Source organism: Beta vulgaris, chromosome 7, assembly GCF_026745355.1.
Source record: "Beta vulgaris subsp. vulgaris cultivar EL10 chromosome 7, EL10.2, whole genome shotgun sequence".
Taxonomy (NCBI): domain Eukaryota; kingdom Viridiplantae; phylum Streptophyta; class Magnoliopsida; order Caryophyllales; family Amaranthaceae; genus Beta; species Beta vulgaris.
This window is the reverse complement of record NC_079208.1, coordinates 42,376,435-42,398,288: the sequence shown is the minus strand read 5'-3', so window position 1 is coordinate 42,398,288 and position 21,854 is coordinate 42,376,435. Positions and strand designations below refer to the sequence as shown.

Genomic DNA, 21,854 nt, shown 5'->3' with positions numbered 1-21,854 from the left:
CTTGTGTTGACACACACATACATACCAATAACATATAAATAAAATCAGACAATCACGCAAAACTTCTTTTATCTTTGGATTTAACAAGTGATCACAACTTACAATCCAAGACTACTTTAATTCCTTCTTAATCTTAACTTCCTTGAATTGTTGAACCTAGCCACCAATAAACTTACCTTTATATAGGTATAACTTGTAAACTTACCAAATAAGGTCCACGGCCCTCACAAGATAATAAAATGATACTTCTCAAAGAATACATGTATTACATGATTCACTTTAACATATACTAATTCTTCTATGAATTAATAAATAAACTAACTTGACATGCTTGCATCAAATATTCCATACAAACATATAATTCAATACTCATAAACAATTCTAAGTCACATGTTGCACACAGGCATAAATCATGTAAAATAATTCTAGAAATCACATATACGAACAAACAGGTTCCTATACATGATAGTAAAAATTTAAACCTTCCTTAAACATGTTACTAAGCCACATAGCACGTAAATAATGTACGCACCTCGTATATACTAGCCTGTAGGCCACTTTTAAATCGTTAAAAGTCTCCTACGATGTATTCTCCGCCTAGAAAACAAGGTAACTAAAATTAATAACTTAAAATAAAAATTACAGCAGCTGTAAATAATTTAAAACCCCTTTAAACACGTTTTAAAATCGATTTTAAGTATCAAACTGAAGTTATTTTTAATTCCTAGTATAGTACTACTATTCTAGCAATTAAAAATCCTTAAAAACTCCATAAATAACTCTTTTATGAAATTACAGCACTTTTAAAATCTAATAACCCTCCTTAAAATATGTACAACGTATTTAAAATTATGTACTAAGTAAATCTCGTTGTTCATAATATATTTCTTTAGTCTCTAACAAATAAAAACCCTAAAAATCTTATTTCCATGATTAAAACTAAAAATAAACTTAATAAAACAAATCTGAAATTTTTATAATATATAACTATAATAACCGAAATTATATATATAAAAAAAAGTAATTTAACTAGTAACCATGATTAATAATTAAAATAACATAAAAACCTAGTCTTTTAATGGAATCTTAGGAAGGAAGAAAGAAAACAACCAACAAACGAAGGAGTAAGAGGAATAGCGCCGGCAAGCAACAGCAGCAGCAACACGGCGGCAGCAAGCTTCGATTTTGAGAAGGGTTGATGACGTTTCTTGTTGAACAAGAAACGTTACTTGTAGAAGAAGAAACGAGATTTGAGAGAGAAATCAAGAATGACGCACGAAGAGGAGAGAGAAAAAGTCGAAGGAAGAAAAAGAATGTGTATGACGTGATTTTGTGGAGAAAAATAATTGTGTTGGATAAAATAATTGGGTTTTAGGATATTTATATAAAGGCTTCCCTTTTTGGGCTTAGGAAAAGAGATAAGGTTTAATGAAATTTGATGACTAATAAGATGAACAACTTAGGACTTTAATCATCAACATGACTCTTTTCCTTTTTATCCTTTTAGGATTTTCGATTCCATTAAACTTCTTTTTTCAATATACTTTAATATTTAAAACTTTTATTAAAACATGCCTAATTAAAATATTTTCAATTTTATTAAGCCATGAAAAATAATTTCATTTGACTTTTAAAAATAGTCAACCTTTTTAAATAGTCAAATCATTTTCCAAACTCATTTGAATTTAAATATAAATATATAATACTTAAATATATTTATAAAATCCTTTAAAATTGTGGGGGATTACACTGAGCCTCTTTGGATTGACCAAGGAATAGATCCCAACTTGGGGGCTAATGAGCCCTTCTCTTGGGATCTCGAGTTGGTCATGAGTGCACTTAGCTATTTTAATTTAAATTTTGAGCTTCTTGGATTGACCAGGGAATGGTGCCCAACTCGGGGACTAAAAGGGCCCTTCCCTTGGGATCCCGAGTTAGTCATGATTGTACTTGACTATTTTATAGCTAAGTGTTGAGCCCCTTGGATTGACCAAGAAATGGTGCCCAACTCGGGGGCTAAGGAGCCATTACCTTAGGATCCCGAGTTGGTCATGATTGTACTCAGCTATTTTTTGGCTGAATGTCGAGCCCCTAGGATTGACCAAGAGGTAATGGACCAACTCGGGGGCTAATGAGCCCTTCCTGGGGTCCCAAGTTGGTCATGAATGTACTTAGCTATTTTCTAGCTAAATGTTGAGCCCCTTCGATTGACTAAGGCATGGTGCCCAACTCGATGGCTAATGAGCCTTTCCCTTAGGATCCTGAGTTGGTCATGATTGTACTTAGTCATTTTTTTTGGCTGAGTGTCAAGCCCCTTGGATTGACCAAGAGGTGATGGCCCAACTCGGGGGCTAATGAGCCCTTCCCTTGGAATCTAAGTTGGTCATGAATGTACTTAGCCATTTTTTTAGTTAAGTGTCGAGCCCCTTGGATTGACCAAGAGGTGATGACCGAACTCGAGGGCTAATGAGCCCTTCCCTTGGGATCTTGAGTTGGTCATGAATGTCCTTAACTATTTTCTAGCTAAATGTTGAGCCCCTTGGATTGACCAAGAGGTGATGGCCCAACTCGGGGGCTAATGATCCCTTCCCTTGGGATCCCGAGTTGTTCATGAATGTACTCAAGCTATTTTCTAGCTAAATGTTGAGCCCTTGGATTGACCAAGAGATGATGGCCCAACTCGGGGGTAATGATCCCTTTCCTTGGGATCCCGAGTTGGTCATGAATGTGCTTAGCTATTTTCTAGGTAAGTGTTGAGCTCCTTGGATTGACCAAGAGGTGATGGCCCAACTCGGAGGCTAATGAGCCCTTACCTTGGGATCCCGAGTTGGTCATGAATGTACTTAGCTATTTTCTTTCCAAGTGTTGATCCCGTTGGATTGATTAAGGCATGGTGCACAACTCGGGGGCTTATGAGACGGTCAAGATTTTTGGTCGGTGGAGAATGAAGGATTGTTGACTTCTTACCGCACAACTCGGCATTGACCAGGTTTAACCGTTGCCTTTGTCTAGACCTTTGGATTTGGGCTTGAATTTTGGGCATTTGGTTTTTACTGGTTTTGGGCCTTGTTCCTTTGTTGTGGATTGGCCTCGTTGGATGACTGCCTCTCATGGGCCTTCTTAGGGTGGTCCAGAGGTTGTCGTGATGCGGGATGGAGACGACTCTATATAGAGGGGGAGAGAGCTGATTTACCGTACTTTCTCATCATTTGCGAAATTTTCTCAATCTCTCTTCTGCCATTCTCTCTCTAGAATTCCCTCCTTAGAATCCTTTCCAAAACCGTCTACTCTGGTTTCTGCCCCGAGTTCAGCCCTGTGTCTTGTATTCTTATCCCGAGTTGTATTGCTTCCGAGAAGGTACGCTTTTCTTTGTGTTTTATTTCCTTACTGTTTTCTATCGTAGATCGAACTTCGTAGCATGGACCCCGAGTTGGAGTCCAGTAATCCTGCCACTTCTCCTCCTAGACTTTCGGAAGAGATTCAAGGGGAAGAGGGTTTATTAGTTAGTACTCAGATACCTTACCCGGATCCCTCGGCAGTGCATTCCAACAATTAGTCCAAGTGGGTAGCCTTCCGAGGATTCAAGTCGATAAGTCCCGGGCTTGATTTAGGTTTATATTGAATCAAATTCTCTTCCAACAATCAGGGTTAGTGATCATGATGTAATTAAGCGCTTTTAATCTATGAAAGGTCGTCGGATGCACTTGTAATTTTTATTTATTTGAAACTTACGTATTTTTGTCGTTTTAAATTAGTTGTAATTTGAATTATTAATTGATATTGGCATTGTATTTTGATTTGAATTTTTAGTCGTAACTTAACTCAAGTATTGTATTTTTTTATTTGATTTTTTCTCATCCGTACTCCCATCCCGTAATTCCTGGATACGCCACTGCATGTAGGTCACTCGAGATAGATGCAGATTGTCCGTGAAGTTTGATCAGCGAAAATTTAGCTGGTTCTAGAGAGATGTTACGTTGTACCATTGTACGTATTATCATAGCAGGGCATATGGCCCATAATCTTCTGAGTATCGCATCATAGTTTATCAGCTGTCGCGAAAGTAGAACTGATCAAGACAGATATCGCCGTGTATTTGATTTCGGTAAAACTTTAATAAGTAATGATGATAGCAGTGGCAGATTCGGGATTATGATATTTATTGTGATAGTATCAATTACCAAAGCCATTACTTAGGACGATGTAAGTCGCTTTAATTTACTTGAGTACGTAAATTGGCATTTTCGTGGAGCAAGAAGCTAAGAAGAAAGGGGAATCCTCTCAAACCCCAGGTGCCTCTGGGTGCAGGGCACAACTCCCTCTTCTGCTACCTTGACTGCTCAGCCAGCCCTTTCAGTGCCAACAACAATGGCTCCTGGTGAGGGAAGAAATGCTGAGGGTTGTGGTTCTGCGGAAGTCTCCTCCAAAGAGGATGATAGTGTTGATAGCTCCTCCGAGGAGGCTGCTGAGGCTTAGTTGCTATGTTTTCATTTGGGATTTCAAGTGTTTGTTCTTGAAATCCTTCTAGTTTTTGATTCCCGAGAGTATGTTTTCGAATTTCTCTAGGTTGTATTTTGCTTCATTATAAATCTAAGTACTTCCTTTTAGTTTCCCGAGTGTGATATTTTTGTTTTGTTTCATGATTGCCTTTATTTTATTCTGTTAGATACCATTGCTATAATTGAACCCATGTTTTGTGATAATGCCACTTCATTAATTTCCAGTGAACAAGCCAGCAACTCCCTTGGTTACAACTTATTGCCCCGAGTTGTGGTTAACAGGATAAACATAGGCTCAATTGTGGCCTAACTGACAAAGTAACCGACAACTCTACTAAGGTATATGGCATATGACCCCGAGTTGTGGTTAACAAAATGGATTTAGGCTTATGTGTGACCTGCTTACTTTGCAAGGCTTGAAATAGGAGACATAGTTACATATAGTATTTCTTTAGATTGTCTGCATTCCAAGGTCCGGTAAGTGGGATGCCTTCAGAGGATTCAAGTCGATAAGTCTCGGGCTTGATTTCAGCTGTTTCCTTGTAAGGCCCGTCCCATTTAGGACCGAGCTTGCCTTTCAAATGTGTTAGTCATGTGGCCGCGACTTTTCTCACCACCCAATCTCTGATATGATGGGCCTAGATTTGACTCAGAAATTGAATTGTCTAGCCACCTACAGCTTGTTGCGAATTGATTTGAGCAACGCGTTACCTCTGGTTTCGGGAAACAGGTCGAGGTTGGCTAACTTTTCCTCATCATTTTGCTCGTGGTCATAGAATGTCATTCTCAGGGAGGGTATCCCGACTTCAACTGGGAGGACAACTTCACTTCCATAAACTAGGCTGAAGGGGGACTGGTCTGTCGCCTCCTTCATCGTTGTTTGTGCTGCCATCGGGAGGTCGTCGACCCATATCCCTTTAGCTCCTTCGAGTGACTTCTTTATCCCATTCAACACTATCTTGTTGGCGGCCTCTGCCTGGCCATTCTTTTATGGTCGGGAGATTGCTGAGAATCTTGTATGAATGCCAAACCTAGACCAATACTCCCGAGTAGGCCCGCTATTGAACTGCCTTCCATTATCAGAGATGAGAGTCTTTGGAATCCCGAAACGAGTGATGATGTTTCTCTAGATGAAGCTCTGCACTTGTTTATCCATTATGAATGCTAACGATTCCGCTTCGACCCACTTAGTAAAGTAATAGATGACCACCAAAAGGAATCTCCTTTGCCCCGAGGTTGCTGGGAAAGGGCCTATCATATCCATCCCCCACTTATCGAATGGCAGGACAACTTGGATGGTGGTCAAGGGATTGGTAGGAGCCCGAGGAATGTACCCATGGAGTTGGCAATTAAGACATTTCCTGACCAGTGTCTCTGCGTCATGTTTCAGGCTGGGCCAATAGTATATGGCCCTCAATGCCTTCCCCGCTCATGTTCTTGCACCTTGGTGGCTGCTGCAAGCCCCCTCATGGATCTCCCTCAAGATATAGTTTCCCTCGAAGGGGGTTACACACTTGAGCAGTGGGCGGGCATAAGATTTCTTGTACAAGTTACCCTCATTCTAGATGAACCATCCCACCTTTCTCTTGAGAGTGTCAGCTTCCTTTTCGTCCAGGGGAAGTAGCCCACCCCTGAGGTACCTGATGAGCTCTTCCATCCATGTGTCGGTACGGTTGACAATATGTACTTGCAAGGAGTTTATACTTGTAGATGATACTTCGGGGAGATAACCCTTCTGCTGAACTGGCCATGCGTGCCAAGGCATCAACCTGTTGATTCTCAGATCGGGAAAAATGCTGAATATTGAATGAAATCAGCTTCTTGGTTAGTTCCCGGGTCTTGTTGAGGTACATCCTGATGATGTGTGCCTTCTTGCTTACAAGGTTGAGCGCCAACTACAAGCACCCCGCTTCACGAAGTCTTCGTGGTTTACACCACCTGCAGCCTCGTCGGATGCTCCGTCAAGCACGCCTTCGAGTGATAAGGCCACACATGAGTTGTCGAGTGCTCCAACCAAGGCTGTCGAGTCCTCAAGCGCCTCTATTACGACACCTTCTAGTGCAGTGACCAAGGCCAAGAAGCCATAGTGTTTTCGATGCCAAGGCCTCGGTCATATAGCTCGCAATTGTCCAAACACTACGCTCACCACACGTGAGGAATTAGTGTGCTATTTGGCGGAAGAATTGCACGCCCTTATCTCTACTACTTCGGCCTCCACTTAACTTCATATGGATGATGAAGACTTTTGGTCGAAGCAACCTATTTGTGCACCGGAACAAGAGCAACCTAATTTGCTAATTCGTCGCTCTTTGCTATCTTCCAGTCATGATTTATCTTTGGTTGAATCATTGAATCTACAAACGTGAGAACGAATTTCACGCGCAATAACTCTTATGAATAAGTGATGTAACTCTAATGAAAAAGTGATGTAACTCCAAAAAAAGAATATTAGAGAAAAAAAATCAATTTTTTTTGGGATCAAATTTTTTAGGGGAAGGGGGGCTATAACTCTAATGAACAAGTGTTGTACCTAATCCAATCGTGTGGTTGAGATTCATTCTCATTTCTCATGTAATGAGAATTCTCATGTGATCTTGCCCCTACATATATATGTGTGTGTGTGTGTGTGTGTGTGTGTGTGTGTGTGTGTGTGTGTGTGTGTGTGTGTGTGTGTGTGTGTGTGTGTGTGTGTGTGTGTGTGTACATGTATATGTATATAGATGTACATGTATAGGTGTATGTACATGCGCACGCGCGCGCACACACACACACATATGTGTGTGTGTGTGCTAAATTTTGTTTGGACTAGGTTGGACTAATTGGACTTCAAAGTCGTGAATCCCAAGCTAGTCCGAAAATATTAGGACTCTAAAATTTGAGCATGAGTCCAAGGAATCTAAAATTTGAGTCTGAGTCCAGCTAAAAAAATTTCAATTCAGCAGTTAGACGAGTTTGGATTGGACTGGATTGAAATATGGAAATTTCGCAGTCAACTTACACCCCTAGTCCTATAGAGGCACTGTAGGGTAGGGGTATAAGTGGATTGGACTTATTGATAGGTTGTCGTACACTTGTCTGTAACAGCCCGATTCCCGAGCTGCTAGCTAAATACACTTAAGATTCACTAATCGTAATCAATGCTTAATAAGCCTCTAATTAAATATTTACTCGTAACAGAAACATAACCTTACAAATCAATCCCGGCCCTGTGGGTTATGGCCCACAAAACAAAATCCTTTATATAAGACTTCAATTACACCAATAACTCCACTATAATTCCCAAAAGTTATATACAAAGGAACAATGAATAACTGTTCTCAAATACACTATCTAGAAACAAACTCAATCCATAAGCTACGACGACATCTTTATCTTGCTTCACTTCCAATTCCGAGCTCACAACACCAAACCTGCAACAATGTTTGACTCTGCCACCCACCAAGTGACAGGCCACAGAAATGACAACACTATCAGCAAAGCTGAGTACACACTGTGTAATAGAAAATACAAGTTTAGGTGTATTTTGAAAACTAACACATAGTTATAGTAACAGACAATCACTCTTAACTTAGTTACCATAGTTTCACAAAATCAATCGTTTGGCATGAACGTGAATGGAGAAGGGTACCACGCAGTACCAACTGTCTCCAAACTGTTGAGGGTCGTCACCCCACCTTTTACTGTTCTTCTTGCAAGACTTAACTGGACATGTCCTATAACGCCAGGAATTCGCACTTCCTGGAAGGCAACAGTTAGGGACTCTACCTGCCCTAACTCGGGTGCATGTTCATGCCTCACTTTCATATTTATAATATAAGATATTTAATGATTTATACTTTAAACCTCAATACTCAAAACATAACACAATATTCGACTTTATCTGGTCTTAACTCATATCTGAATCATTTCCTCACCATCATACCAAATCATATTTTAAGAAACATAGTATTTTCGAACAATTACAATAATTGAACAAAAGGATACTTTTATAACAATCCAATAGCAATTCACAACTAACTCATAGAGATGCGTCTAAAATCATGGTCGTTACTATAAACGATATATGATATCTAAAATTCAATAATAACGGGCACACGAGCATTTAAATATATTTCGCTGAACCTAAAGGTTACCTCAACTCTATAACAATTATACGAAACCTCCAAGCATCATAACTTGATTTCCCATATCATCTTGAATTATATACGTCTACATAGCTATCCTCTAACAACCACCTCACAATAACATCAATAATCAATAACCAAACTTATACTAATTCCCAATTCCAAATTATCAACCTTTAACATTCTAATTTCCTTAATCCTTAATAACTATAACTTCGATGATACACTAGTAGAATAAATGCTATTTGCTGCGGTGATATTGCTGCGGTTTTACCTATACACAGCAATATAACACGCAAAAAAAAAAAAAAAAATAGAAATTGACAATATTGTTGCGGTTCCCGCCCAAAACCGCAGCAATATTATCTAACAGATATTTTTCAAAAATAACGTGGGACCCTAAACAGCAAATATTGCTGCGGTTTCCACGTAGGACCGCAGCAATATATTAAGAAATAGTTTTTTAATATATTGTTGGTCCTACGTGGAAACCGCAGCAATATTGGGCTCCTCACATATATACTCTCACGCTGCTAAACTCTACATTACGACATTATCTTAAAACCATCTGTTAGGGTTCTTTCCCACTCTCCTTCTCTCAACCTCAAACGCCTCTCCTTCTCTCTCTCATCCAAACCCTCAGCCATTTTTCAAACCTCTCCTCTCTCCTCTCATCCTCTTCCCTCTTCGTTCGCTGTCGTTGTCGTTCACCTCCCACCAACGTCGTCGTCGTCTCCACCTTTCATTCTATCACCAACGTCGTCGTCATCCACCAAGCCGTCGGTCGTCGTTCGTGGTCGTCGATCCTCATTCGCGGTCGTCTTCTTCGCTGTCAAACCCTCACCAACCTCGTCGGTCGTCTTCTTCACAACAACAAATGCCGATTTTTTTTGTTTCTTTTTTAGATCTAACTTTTTTTCGTTTTTCTGTAGTTTTTTCGATTTTTAAATTTTTAGTGTTTTAGATCTAACCTCGTCGGTCCAGTTTGGTGATTTTTTAGATCTAACCTCGTCGGTCCAGTTTGGTGATTTTTTAGATCTAACCTCGTCGGTCCAGTTTCGATTTTTTAGATCTAACCTCGTCGGTCCAGTTTGGTGACTTTTTTTTTCTCGATCAGTTTGGTGTTGTGATGTTCTTAAGGGGGGATGGTGAAAATCAGGAAGTAAAAAGGAGATGCACCGCTCAAATCAAGCGATTGGCGCCGCCCAATCAGAGGTCTTTCGTCTTTCTGCTTTAGTTGTACTTCATTATCCATATTTCATCTTTTTGTAATTTTTCTTATTTTTTTTGTAGATTTTTTTTTAGTATATTTTTCTGTTTTTTTGTAATTACAGTTTATTAGTGTTTAGTTACAGTTTTTTAGTGTTATACTAGTTTTTTCAGATTTTTTTTGTAATGTATTTTTCTGGTTTTTTTTTGTATTTGTTTAATTACATTTTCTTAGTGTTATAGTTACAGTTTCAGTGTTATATTTGATGTAGTTGTTTAAGATTTTTTTTTTCTATTTTCATATTTTCAAGTTTCTTAGTGTTTATAACAGTGGATTGTTGTCAATATGTAACATATTATAATAATACTATAATCACAAAATATTTATGCATCGAGAAATTTGAAAAAAAGAAAAAAAAAAAAATTTACCTGCCTGGCATCTATTGCTGTTGTTTTATGTAGAAACCGCAGCAATATCTGTATTTTTTATTATTAAATACAGCATATTGTCGCAGTTTTTCCAAGAAACCGCAGCAATAATATGTTATACTATTCTGATATGAAATACGAATATTGCTGCGTTTTCTAGAGAAAACCGCAGCAATATGTTCAAATATTACCGCGGTTTAAAACTGCAGCAATATGTTCAAATATTGCTGCGGTTTAAAACCGCAGCAATATTATTAATACCTATTGCTGCCCTCTTAATTACTGCGCGCCCAAAACCGCAACAATAGGGCACTTTTTAACCGCAGCAAATAGCATTTATTCAACTAGTAATATTAGCTACATCGACTAGCATCCCAATTCATAATCATAATTCTAAATTATATAACTAAACCAACTAAACATAACACACAACCTTACCTAAATCAAGAACATAATTTGGCTACCAACAAATATAATGAAAATATAAAGCTAACTCAGCACATAAATAAACCTTAATAAACTGATTTGCACTCAAATCCTTAACCAACCGAATAACAATTCCAACAACACATTCCCTTTCATAATTCCGAATGATACTCCATTCCAAAATCATCCTCCAATAATCACCTCATAACAATAACAATAATCAACAACTAATCTTAACTATTCTAATTAACTTCTTCTAACGCAACTACTATATATGCTAATCAAACTAAATCCCGCAAATAGAAATTAATGAAGTCAATCCCATAACTCATAACTTGACTTCATACATATCAACTTCAACTACAATAATCATAACAGACTCCCAATTCTAAGATTATTATGACTTCCCTCGCATCATCAATAACGACTATCCAATAAGAACGATACAACAACAACAGCAACAAGTAGTAATTACAACCCCCCCCCCAAGAAACTACGCACCAACAAGAAGAACTGAATAATATCACAAACAACATCAACCACCACAACAACAGAAACGTAACAATAACAACGTAACCACACCCACTGCAGACAACCACCACAACAACTGTGGTACAACAACCCTACCACAACGCATCACCACCACTAACAATCCCAAACAACAACACAATACCACAACGACAACAACATAAACAACAATAATACCACCTCCACCACCAACAATAATACCAACACCAACAACAACACCAACACCAACAACAAAACATTAAGCACAATAACATAACAACAACAACAACAATACAGCAGTACAACCAACAGAAACCACCACAATAGCAACAACCATAATAATAGTATAACAACAACCATCAGGAACAACAACAACGACCAACAACCACAAAGCATCATCAACAACATCGCATTACCACCACCACTACAATGACACAATCACAAAAACAACAAACAAACAATAACAACAGTAATAACCAACAAGCAATAGCAACAAACAGTAGCAACAACAACAAATAACAACTTTAGTTTGAATCACTAATCAAGAATCCTGAAGTTTAAAGAAAAATAGACAAGAGGTGTGTACCTCTGCTCAAGTAGAGCAGGGACGAAAATAAAGCACAAGAGGGGAACTGAGCTCCGGCGGTTCGTCGCAGCAAAGGACAACAGCAACACAGCAGCGGCGACGGCGACGTCACTTTGCTCGCGGTCGCAGCACCGACCAACCGTAAGTAACAACGGCAACACTGACAACCAAGAGGAGGGAGAAAACTGCAAGCAGGGGAAACAGAGATGGGGGAAGCGTCGCGGGATCTCCGATAGCCTCAGAAAACGTCGGCGAGGCGCGGAGCAGGTGAGCGAGAGAAACCGAAGGTTTACTAGGAGGAGAGATAGAGCAGCGGTGTGGTGGCTTGCGAGCAGCACCACACGCACGGCAAGAACATTGGCGAGGAGGGGCGCGACTCCGGTGAGCATAAGAAGCCGGCGAACATAGGAGAGAGACACGAATGGGGTTGGGGTTTCACGAGTTTTCTGGTTTCCTTTTCACGGGGGTTGGGGTTTCCTTCTTTTGGGTGTGAGAAATAACAAGAGAAATAAATGAAGGGAGTTTGGGTTTTGGGTTTCTAAAAGCAACCGACAACATAAATGAAAGGCAAAACCGACTTTGATTTTCTAATTAGCGAAACACCGCTCAACTAATTGCATAAACCCAAAATATAAAATAATAATAATAACTTCATAAAATTAAATAAGTAAATACATTACAAACACGACAATAATATAAAACACATTCCACAACTCAAATAAAATAAAAGTTTTCGGAATATAATTAACTTAGTAAATATAATTAATATTTAATAAACACACATAAAAACAGGGCTATTACATTGTCAAAAATAATTGCTACAAAATCTTCTAACAATGTAGTAAGGTAAGTAGGGTCGAATCCACAGAGAGATGGTCGTTTCAATCTAGATTCTAAAGTATAGGAAAATTAAACAAGGTCACAAGAATTAAGGTTCTAAACTATGAAAATCAAACTAAAAGAATCTAGGGCAATGGTTCACCATGTTATAACTATAATCTATCAAAATGTTATGAATAGTTCAATTAATCAGAAATCTAGAGCACAAGTTAATCCTATGGTCGGGTCTTAACACTCTCAAATCAACATATGCAGTACAGTAGCTAACATAATTAAATTTTGCTAATTGTAGGTAAACCTCTAAAAGTAATATGTTGGTCATACAAATAATTATTAGCTTAGCAAAATTTAATCAAATAATTGATCAGGTTGTAAGATTAACAATAAAAACACTAACTAACTAGAAGTATCATTGACTAATCAAATCATCAATAAAAATCAATCAAGATTCATAACATATAAACATGGATTCCCACATCCTAAAAATAAAAACTACTCAATCATAAAATAAATAAGAAAATCTAAATCTACAAAAGAAAACATAATCAAATAAATTAATGAAAGGAAGAGAATGAAAATAATAACCTCATAAATAATCAAGAACAAGAAAACTAGGGTTTACTAAAAAAGACTAGAGAGAAAAAGAGGAAGCAAACTAAACTAAACCTAAGAATAAAATAAAAATAATGTGATAAAGAAGAGAGAAAGAAGATAGTTCCTCCTAATCTAAATAATAATAGCCTTATATACACGCGATGCGTGCATCACTATCAAAACTTGTTATTCTATTATATACTTCATCCGTACTATAGTTATGATTACACTTATTAATATTTAGAAGAATTTAGATATATTAATTCGCTAATGTAAAAACTAACTTTACATAGATTGTGAGTGATTTTTAATATTTATTTTTCGCGAATGAATTTTGAACATAAAGAATATGTATAATGAGAAGATTTGACTAAATTATCGAGTATTAAAGGTAGTGAGTGTTTCAGATTTTTTAGGAGGACATCATGTTTATCATCATCTCTTATAAAAAAAAGGTTAAGATATTTTGTCTTTTTAATTTTTTGATTAAAATATTTGATGCATATACCATCTTTAACTTGTTTATAATGGCAAGGTGAAATGAGAAAGGGTTTAATTGTTTTCTTTTGTAATTTTTCCATTACATTAGATCATTAAGGGTAATTTAGTATTTCCAGAGGAGGACACCATCTTCCCCCCCCCCCCTTCTCTTATATACTAGAGATTATGTAACCTAATATGACTAGGAAAGTAATTTATAAGATAAAGAAAGTCTTGAATAAATCATTAAATGGGCGGATTAGTGATCTGCGGGTACGGTAGCACATTCCAACAGAAATAATGCAATCTTTCGAAAGGCATTTTTGATTGATTAGAAGTTTCCTTGGGGCGTCTCATATATCGTTGGAAAGCTCTTCAAGTCTAGTTTCCAAATCTGCTGGAATTATTTGATTCTAAGAAGCACATCAAAATTTTGGGTCACAAGAGTATACATGACTTCTTTTTCACATTTCTTCTAATGATTTTCCGCTTTATTTTAGCTCAAACTCGTACTATGAAATATCCAAATGATCCTTATGCACTTTAGCTTCCTTCCATGTGCTCTTAATCCTCAAATTTAGCTAATCATACTCCAAATACGTTCTCATTACCTGCAATTCATCAAAAACAAGAAAACATATCGAATAGGAGTAGATTAACATAACTTAAGAATATGATGCAATGATGAACCTAAATATGAATGTAAATGCTCTAAAATGAAACATAAATACATCTAAAAACTATATATAAATATGACTTATCACTTGTCAAATCCAAATCCGTTCCAAAGTTTTTGTGACTCGAAAATTGAGTCCAAATCCGATTGGAATTTTGTTTGAGTCTAGTCCAGACCAGTCAGAAACTTTTTTCTTGAGTCCAAACCGAAACGAGTCATGTCTAGTCTGATTATTATATTAATATTTTATTCGATTCAGGTTCACGATATTTTGTCATGATTGAGATTTGAAAAATTAAACTTATCACATCCATTTCCTAAAGTTAGTTACATACATCTTTAAAGTATGTAATAAAATGCAAATTGCACAATACAAGACCCAAACCAGAATGATGATTAAAATATAAGAGACATGATGATCATGCACCTTAGACAACATTTATTCAATTTAATCCAATTTGTAATGAGGATCAAGCACAACAACAATTAAGATCGATATTAAAACACAATGACAAGGTCATAATAAGAAAAATAAAAATAAAATTGGAAAGCTTATATTAAAGGAGAATACTATGAAAAAGTGAAAGTAGATATATACATAGATCTAAGTTGAGAGGAAACAGAGTAACATAATATATATATATATATATATATATATATTATATATTATATATATATATATATTATATATATATAATATTATATATATATATAATTATATATATAATAATATATATATATATATATATATATGCGTGCGTGCATGTGTGTGTGCGCGCGCGCGCGCTAAAATATTAATAGATTAGACTTATTGGACTCCAAAAGGTGAGTCCAAATATAGTCCAAAAATACTTAGAGTCGAAACTCTGAGTACGAGTCCAGTTCAAAGTTTTTTCAGTCTAGTCTAGCAAGACAGGTTTGGGGCCGAACTAGATTAAATTCTAGACTTTATGTAGTCCACTTATACCCCTACTTTAGGGGGAGGTGATTCTCTTACCATTTTCTCCACTCTCAATGTGTATATTTCATTCCCTTCAAAAAGAATGTATATTCCACTATTATAATCGAATTGACCTAGCAAGGACTGTTGAATTCAATGGTTTGACTTCTTATCTCCTACATGGGAGACCAATGTTCAAATCTTGGTGGAAGCAAATTTCAATATTGTTGGGAGGAGGGGGGTTTGGGGCTTGTTGGGCCTCTGGGTGAGTGACTTTGTGCGAGGTCAACCCAAAGGAAATTCATCTTCCCACGGATTGCCAAAAAGGGACCAAAAAAAATCGAGGGGTTGACCTAAGAGAAATATCAATTCAATAGAGTCTTTCATCTTACATATCTACGCAAATTTAATTAAAATAACAATCTATTAACTCCTGTCAAATTTATAAGTATAAGAAGTTCAGTGCAATTTGGTGACTATGAGATATTATTAATGGATTATATTTACTTTCAGTTTGAAGAATAATATGGTAACTAGATTTTTTTTTTCCGGGCGATGTCTCAGATCAGTTACAATAAACAAATATGTTATTATTTTTAAATTTTATAATTTATTTTGCTACTTTTCTTATTTTTTTTTGTTCATTAAAAAATTAAAAAATTCACATCACGACGTGATAAGCAATTTTTTTTTTTGAAAGGTTTGAGTTTGAAAACAATACCTTAAAAGGAATCGTGGTAAGAGAATATGACATCAATATTTTCTTATAAGTTACGTAATAAGAAAGTTAGAGATGTATATACTTGTTTAAGTCTTTTTAGTTAATTACAATTATTACATGACTTCATCATATTTTATTTGAAACATTGGACAATAAAGTCATAGTATATTGATGGTTAAGCTCTTACTTTTCATTTCAAAGATCACATGTTCGATACCTTATACTTACACTTTTTCAAAAGTGAAAAATACACATAAATATAAAACATTTGCATTATAAATTTGGGGAGAGTGTCACGTGGCAAATAATTTTTTTTCACACTCATTTTAATATATATATATATATAAATATATAATATATATTATATATATAATATAATATATATATGTAATATATATATTATATATATATGTATATATATATATATATATATATGTATATATATATATATATATATGCTATGTTCAGTTTACCTTATTTTTGCTTATTTCAGATCTAGTTAAATCAGATCAGATCAGATCAGATCAGATCAGATCAGATCAGACCAGATCAGATCAGATCAGACCATATATCAGATCAGATCAGATCAGTTCAGATCATATCATGCTTATATTTAAAAACTTATTATTATTAAATATCTTTCACTACATATTAATAAAAATTATAATAATTGAATATTAATAAAGTACTCATTGAGACGAATCAAACAAGACCCCACATGACTATATTTTTTCTTATATATGAGAAAAATCTAAAAGATTATCTCTAATTGTGAATAGTGTCAAGATTCTAAGTGAAAAGATAAAAAAACAAAGAGTATTATTATTTACTAGTACATTTGTTCAAAAGAATATTATTATTGTTGTTGTGTTGTACTTATTAATTATTAATATTGGTAATTATTATTAATCTTGTTGTTACCATTATAAATGTCATTGTTATTATTATATTAAGTTATTTTGTTGTTATTAAATAATAGAAAATTAAAAGCCACGTGTTAAGAACATAAGATTGACGCAAAAATAAGAAATATATAAAATATGATATCTCAAATTCATGACAACGAAACTACTAATGTTCGGATTACATTTCAAAATAAGCTAAGTGTGAGATACAAATTATAAATTTAGATTCGGTATACCTCTTCCTACCGAATTCCAAATCTCTCTAGCTATTTGAAGTTGCACGATATTTATTTATTTTTTGCTCAAGTCATAGTTGTTTGTATATCTTCTATTTTATATGGAAAAAAAGAGTTGAGTTTGCCGACTTCTCAAGTGTGAAACTTTTTTTTAAGGGAAAGTGTGAAACATTGTATAAGTGCTCTTATAAAATAATGACTTGAGTTATATAATTATTTTTAGTAATTAATAATTATGATTATAATTATTATTGTTGTTCTTATAATAATGATAATAATAATTATTATTAATAATAAAGTTGTAAAAGTTGTAATAGAAATAAAATGATAATAATAGTAATACTATAAAGAAATCTTATAATGTATTGCATAATAATGATTTACAAAGTAATAATATAATAGTAATAATATATTTATAAAAGATAAGATCTTGTAAATCAGATCAGATCAGATCAAATCAGGTCAGATCAGATCAGATCAGAAAAAATAAGTTCAGATTAGATCAAATCAAAAAAAATATGTTCAGATCAGAAAATTTTAGGTGAACTAAACATAGCCTATGGTGGAAGTCTTTTGAGGTGCTTCAAAGTAAACAAGAATAGACTACTTCCGAGGAAAAACAAATGTTACTTGATGGGATAAAAAGTCAAAAAGGTTCTTGAGTTTGACATAACAAATTTCATTACCATATAAGCTAGCCGGATGACTAAATCCCCACGTGTCCTTTGACGATTGCATGAAGGCTGACACACGTAGAGGGATCCAAGGTATTGATTCCATGCAACTATGCGGCTATGCAACCATTAAACAGTATATTGTTATCACTCGTTTATTAATTAGAATTAATTTTTTTGGGTAGGATGGCTATTTGTATGAACCCTTTCTATTACATTTCGGCATGGCATGTGCAATTGTGCATAATATATCAAACCCTAATTGGACAGATATGAAGGCTCCACACTACTTCCTGTATTCAAAAATATATAATTGTTGATTCTATTTTTTCACGGAAATTAAGGTAAGTAGAATTTGATAGGGATAGTAACGACTTTTTTGTTATTTAAATAAATATTTTATGAAAAAAGATTATTTTAGGAGAGAAAATGGAGAATAATTGGTGAAAGAACATTAATTGTAAGACTTGGGTTGAATATACAAAGCAAAAAACTAATTTCAAGAAGCAAATAAATGATAGGACACGATTTTTCTAGGCAAATTACAGAAAAATGTTGAACTAAATATAGAAACAAGAATTATATTTTGGGACTCCAAAAATGAAAATAGAAATTCTATTTTGGGACGGAGGGAGTAGTAAATAAATAGCATGAAATAGTGTTAAATTAATTAATGGTCTATTGGTACGGAGTTGAACTTGTGACCTGAAGGTAGAGGTGATCATTTGCGGGCTTGGACGGGTTGCGGGCCGAGTCTAACCTTAAATTTTTGTCCAACGGGCCTAATATGCCTAGTCCAAGCCCTTTTATGTGGACATAACTGCTTGTCCATGACCCGTCCTAATAAATGGGCGGGCATGCCCGCTGGCCTATTAATACCTTTATTTTTTTTCCAAATAAGTCTAGCTAATTTCCTTTAATATATATGGATCAAAACATAATTTTGGTTAAAATAGAAAAAAAAAGTTATAATCACAATTAAGATAAAGAGAAATTTAAAAATTTTCGTAAAAAATATATTATAGTACGACAAATTAAGTTGTAAAGGTAAGAATAAAGATACTTATGTGTTATCAAAGCTATATTAGTGCAAATACACTATATATTCCAAAAGATAAATCAACACTAAATTAGTAAGATTAAAAAAATTAAATTTCATAGAAAATAGATATTATGATAAATGGACCGGACAGACTAGCCCGCGATATGTTTGAGGTTGTCCATATCCGCCCATTAATATCAACGGGCCGGGCTTGGCTAGAGGTGTCAAACTAGGTTGATGGGTGGGTTTGGATTGACCCAACCTGGGTCGAAATGATTTAGGTCGAAATAATCTGGGTGAGAGTGTGCGATGGGTCGAAACTGGGTGGGTTTAGGTGGACTTGGGTCAGGTCCAACTGGGTGAGGGAGCTCTCGAAACTGGGTTGGGTCTAACTAGGTCGGCTAGTAGTTGGGTCGCATGAATTTGGTTCAGAATGCAATAGGGTGAAGTCGGCCTAACTCGACTGGAGCTGGGTCGGAATAAATCGACTCGTAATGACTTGGGTCGGAACAACTCGGCTCTCAGAATGACTCGGGTCGGAACAAATCGGTCTCGAAATGACTTGAGTTGAAATAAATCGACTCTCGGAAGGACTTGGGTCGGCTCAAGTCAACGCTGTATTGATTTAGCTAGGTCGGAACCAATCGGCTCTCGAAATGACTTAGGTCGGAATTAATCGCCTCCGCAAATGACTTGGGCCCAAACAAATCGGCTCTTGGAACAAGGCAGCATTTGGTGCGGTTGGGTCGGCTTAAGCTGGCTTTCGAAATAACTTGGATCGGATCAAATCAGCATCAATCAGGTGGAGTTTATTTCACTCGAGCCATCTTTCGGGTGGACTTGGGCTCTAACAGAGTCTTTTTATAATTACTGTATTGGCGTTTTCAAATATATTAAGTTACGAAGTCGGAAGTTATAACAATTAACATGTGTTTGGTCATTGACTCATTATGATAATATAATAATACTTATATTACTACTAATTTAAAAAATAACTAAAGTAATACTTATATTATTAGCTACTCCCTCCGTTTCCAAAAGATCTTCCCTCTTTCCGTTTAAGGGTGTTTCCAAAAGATCTTCCTTCTTTTGCTTTATTCCTTATTTGGCAAAACAAATTTCCCTATTTACCCTCTCATGTCACTATCATATGGTCCACCATTACATTATTAATTCAATTTTACTCCCTTTCTCTCTCCTACTTTAACCCCTCTTTATTTGTTTATTTATCTTAACCCCTTTCTCTCTCCTAATTCACTCACACCATGCCCCACATAACTTGATTTTCCTTGGTATCTGTAGTAACAGTAAATGGGAAGATCTTTAGGAAACGGAGGGAGTATTACGTATTGGGTTATTGCATATTTGCATTATTACATTGTACATACACATTAAAGATTTAAAGTTACTAAATTTAATCATTAAATTATAATGATCAATCACCAAGTTATCACATGAATACATGATTAAGACTTGGCGTTGGTAATACTAGTTTGGAGTTTGGACATTCGATGATCAACACTTAATACTGAGTTTCTTCACTTCTTTGTTACAATTAACATGTAATAACAACCATAAATTTATACTCATTATTGAACAGAGTCAAAAAAACTTAGACATTTAGCTAGTTAGTGACTTACTCACTCTTATTGAGTCACTATACAACAACAAAATAAGTTATAATATGAGTTGAATTAAAGAATTAGAAATTAAGAAATGAATATATGAGATCAGAATATTAGATATAAATTAATAATATGTAGAGTTTAAGACTAAAGTATGATCATACGAAGATGGAGACATAAAGTGATGAAGTATGATTTATGAACTTATGAAATTATAAATAGGAAAGCATGAAAAATATGAAGTTTGTTTAAATATATGAAAGTCTACATTAACAGTGATTACTGGATATTTAATGATTGATACTTTAACGATCAAAACACACATAGGTCGAATGATTCAAATCAACTTGTTCGGTTTCGGTTCTTGCTATAATTCTAATTTGTTACTTTGTTAATCACTATTCACCAATGGCGTATCCAGGATTTTCACCCACGTGGGTTCGGAATTAACAAGACATTAAACTAAAAAGACCAAATAAAATACATCAATTCAAGGTCGAAATTACAACCGATAAATACGAGAATAATTTCTTAAATTACAAGAAAAAAAAAACTAAAAAATCATTCTAGTGAGTTTTCATATTTTGAAAGCATTCTAATACATCATCATCACGAACTCGACCAAAAAGATCTCTCTCAAGAAAGGTGACTAAACTATCATTAGTTGATCACCCATGCTATTATGCAGCTTGTTCTTCACATAAGTCATTGAGGAAAACACTCTTTCATCCTTCATTCACAAATTCAAATGAACATCACTAAATTGAATTTGACATCACTAAATTATACTATAAATCTCTAATTTCGAATGATGAATAATTCAATTCAACAAAGTTCTCTTCAATAACCAATAACAACACCCAAAATCCAAATTAAACTTCAATAACAATAACAAATTCACCCGACAAAGTTGAAATTTGAGAGTCTCAATTAATCTCATGGCAATGAGACAGACGACCAATAAGACAATAATTTCAACTCATCCAAACATTCCATTAATTTAATTTGTAAATAACCATCTATCCAAGCATTACTTGATTACTAATTACTAAATGAAAGTTTAAGCAAAGAAATTACAAATTAGTCAATTACCTGAGCAATTTCGAGTAGAAGACAAAAGAGGAGAAATGAGCAACGCTTCATGCGAGAATCAGAGTTGCGAGTTTGCGACTGTGAAGTTGTGCGAGAAATCGAACTGTCGGAATGCCAGAATGCGAGCAACACTTACCGGCATCGGAGACTTGGAGTGCGAGAGGAGAGTGGTGACTGACGTGTGCGGTGTGCGAGCACCCAGGCGAGTTGACAAGTTCCAAACCCTAGGTTTTGTGAGAACTGAGAATT

The 21,854-nt window shown here is 35.4% G+C and overlaps 1 long non-coding RNA gene across 1 annotated transcript; it reads right to left on the bottom strand.

Annotated features, from left to right (window-relative positions):
- Nucleotides 1-7,712: 7,712 nt before the first annotated feature.
- On the bottom strand, nt 7,713-11,894 carry LOC130592104 (uncharacterized). Its single transcript, XR_008970272.1, has 2 exons — nt 11,781-11,894; nt 7,713-7,927 (listed from the first exon to the last, which is right to left on the bottom strand). It is a non-coding gene; the product is annotated as an uncharacterized LOC130592104 (long non-coding RNA).
- Nucleotides 11,895-21,854: the final 9,960 nt, after the last annotated feature.